This window comes from Ananas comosus, linkage group 16 (assembly GCF_001540865.1).
Source record: "Ananas comosus cultivar F153 linkage group 16, ASM154086v1, whole genome shotgun sequence".
NCBI lineage: Eukaryota > Viridiplantae > Streptophyta > Magnoliopsida > Poales > Bromeliaceae > Ananas > Ananas comosus.
The window spans coordinates 1,540,374-1,544,107 of NC_033636.1; positions in this window are offsets into that span (position 1 = coordinate 1,540,374).

A 3,734-nucleotide genomic window follows, 5' to 3' on the forward strand; every position below is an offset into this window, starting at 1 on the left:
CCTCCTCGGGGTGTGCCGCATCATCCGCCCCGGCAGACTGGGAGCGTGTAATCGGCATTGTCACTACAAAACATAAAAACGCAAGTTAGTAACCCACGCTATCACATCCCCGCTCAAATAGACAAAACCCCAAATCATGCGAAAGTAAGGAAGTGTCCTTCACTACTAACTCCCGATGTTACGTTGTCGGCCGCCAACGTAACCCTCCGCGAAGTTAGAAGCCATACACTCCGATCAAACTCTAACTTTTTAGAGTTGTTATAAACCCAATCATAATACTTTCGCTCACAAGTCAAATAGACCTCGTCTCTCACGAGCCTAATTCCTATAATTCAACCGGCCTAAGGTTCGCTAGGTCCCCCCGATTTTTCACTCCCCCCCCCCTGTCATTTAAAAACCTACACTTTGCCCCCTTATAAAATAAAAAATGTGCATTTGATCCTCTACCGTAAGGGTTCCATTATAAAATAATTTTTTATGCCAAAAATACCCTTCCGCCCTCTTCCCTGTTGCTTCGCCTCCCTCCGGCTCGCCGCCTCGCCGCCGCTTCGCCGCCTTGCCCTCCTTCACTGCCTCGCCCTTGCCCACATCCCCTTTGCCCTTCTCCGCCGCCTCGCCTTCGCCCTCGTTGCCCTTGCCTACCTCTCCATCAACGCCTACCTCGATTTCCTCCCTATTATCGCTGAAATCAAGGGGCGGCGAGGGTGCAGAGGAGAAGGGGAGTAGGTGGAGAAGAAAATGGAGAGAAATCGCAGCCGATCGAATTGTGAATCTCGGCCGAACGAGGCGGCGGTTGAGGAAGATGATGGAGGAGACGAAAATGGTGAGGAGCAAAATGATCATTTTACACACCGTATCCCTCTGTGAACATTTTTCATTTTATAAGGAGGCAAAGTGTAGATTTTTAAATGATAGGAGAGGAAAGTAAAAAATCAGATTTTGACAGGAGAGTTTTATGTAATTTAGCCAAACCTAAATAATCCTAAAACCCCAATATCCTAAAACCTTAGAAGCCCTCAACCCTAAAACCCCTAAAATTCTAAATCCCTAATATCCTAAAACCAAAAAAAAACAACCCTAAACCTTAAAACCCCTAATATCCCAAAACCTTTTTAAATCCTAAATCCTATAATTCTAAACTCTAAACCCGAAAATACTTCATTGGCGAAACGGGCAAACGACCAAATTTTAAACGGAGTTAATTAATGAGAGTAATTCGATAGTCTCATGAAATTAAAAGAGTATTTTTTATATTGATAATTTTTTAGAAATATCTATCCAATTAGGGATAACGGAAGAGTACTCAGAAAATTAGCCCAAAATCTCTTTCTTTAAAATATCAGATTATATAAAAATAAAAAATGGCAATGATATGGGTACGGTAACTTTCATTGGAAGTGGAGATGGTTATACCTACTATCTATGGTTAAACCTATTATCTTATGTAATTAGTGGTAGACGGATAGCAGAGTACTCTGCAAAGTTAACTCAATATTTTTTTTTCCTTCAATATACCTAATTATATAAAATTACTATTCAAAAAAAAAAAAAAAAGGGCAATGATTAGGTTACGATTGTTTTTATTGAAAGTGGAGATAAATAAACTTGTTTTTTTTGCAGTAAAGGATGATGAAGCGAGTTAAAAATTATTTTCAACCTAAAAATAAGCTAGAGGTGCGTCAATAGACCCTTGAGCCGCAAATAAAAAATTTTAAAACTTCGAACGACTCCATGTAAATAGGCGAGAGCTCTGAGTGTGGGATGCAGTACATAAACCATCTAACATTTCTACTCTATACCAATTACGTGAACCCAAACTTCAGACCATGCCATCATCTATAACCTCCCAACCACATCCTATCCTCCTCCTCCTCCCCGTCCTCTCTTTCCTTTCCCTACTTACCATTACCTTCTCCTCCACCGATGATCCCTCAATCACTTGCTCTTCGTCCTCTACCTGCGGCGGCGTCGACATCTCCTATCCGTTCTGGCGTTCCGTCGGTCCTCAGTCTTCCTCCGCCTACTGCGGCTACCCTCGATTCGGGATCACCTGCGAATTAGAAGACAAGCACCCTATCCTCCAGATCGGTTCCGGCCGCTACTACAAGGTCACCGGTATCAATTACTCCCGCCGCACCATCAACCTCACCGACATGGACGTCGTCCTCGCCAGCCCCCCCGACGACCAGAGCAGCTGCCCGAGAGTCCGCCACAACCTCACGTTTACCAGCGACATCGCCTCCTCTTCGCTGAATTACACCGGCGCGGACGCCAAGCTCACCTTCTTCTTCAACTGCTCTGTCGACGACCCCAGCCTGCCGCCCGGTTTTCTGCAGCAGTACGTGATTCCCTGCCTCGACTACGGGGACAAGAGCTCCTTCGTCTTCCCCAGTAACGGAGTTCCACATGAAATTCGCGGCGTCACGTGCGAGGACGTAGTGGTGGCGCCGGTGCTTTTTGATTTCCTGGCGACGCATGATTTCAGCGATGCGCTGGATCACGGGTTCCAGCTGGGCTGGATTGCGGGCGCTCCCGAAGGGTGCGAGGAATGCGAGCGCTCCGGCAGGCGCTGCTGCTTCAACCAGACGCGCAGCTTCTGCTCCGACGCGATGCCAGCCGGCTATTGCCCTGGTATGCCTTCATGCCTGCCTGCTCTTTCTTTCTCTCTGTTGTCTCCTTTCGATTCCTTTTAACACCTAAACAAGTAAAAAAGTTGAACAAGAAATTAAATATAAAAATTGTAGGGATGATCAATCTATAGCATGAGACCACTTTATTATACGTCCGCGAATTCAAGGTTCACGCAAAAGAGTTTCGCGCTGACAAAATAAAACACCAGCTAGCTTAACAAGATTTTTAGTACGATTGCACAGCTTTGCAAAATTGACAGGGCATTAATTGTTGAAAGAAAGAAATGCTTTCGATTATTAATGTCTGTACGAGGTCTTCTGATAAATTCATAAATCATCAGTAAACACCATTTACAACATCACAAATTTATTTGATCGAATGCATTACCTCGGATTTCAGGGTGAACTGAAACTTATAAACTGATCTAAATTAATTATCGGTTGGAGAAAACTAAATTAAAACGCAACTACACGGCACAGTACTGTGAAAAATCCAAAGCAAACCAAAACAAAAGCTTAATTAGGTTTCTTTCCAATTTTTTGTTTTTTTTTTCTTTTTCTATTTGAACAGTTGGATCCTTAGAGACTGTCTAAATAATATATTGTTCTAAAAATCATTTCGTTCTCTTTTTCTTTATTACTGCTATCGTAATTAACCATGCAAATTATTGCCATACATGGTGCAGGTTATGAGAGTTCAAAGAAGAGTTGGAAAAGAGGTAATAGTGCTCGAAACTACCATCCTTTTAATTATTTTTTCTAATTAATTAAAAGTGTTGTTTGATTCTGAAACATTTTTCTCTGCGGCGCATAGAAAAGTCTTTATATTTTTTTAAAAAAATTAATTGCAAGATTCTCACTCTCAATGATAGAAAATGCAATTTTCTTCTTCTCAACATTTACTTTGTTTTATGTCCAAATCAAGCTAATACATAGATTGTAGCCTAAATAGAGAAATGTTGTTTACTTTCCAAACTGCCAAAATAATTTCAGTACGAGTTTTATAGTTAATGAATCGCAGAGATTGATCACCACGCGATTAATTTAGAGACAACATGCTTTTATATGAGTCACCATATATAAATTCGTTCAATCTCCTCTATA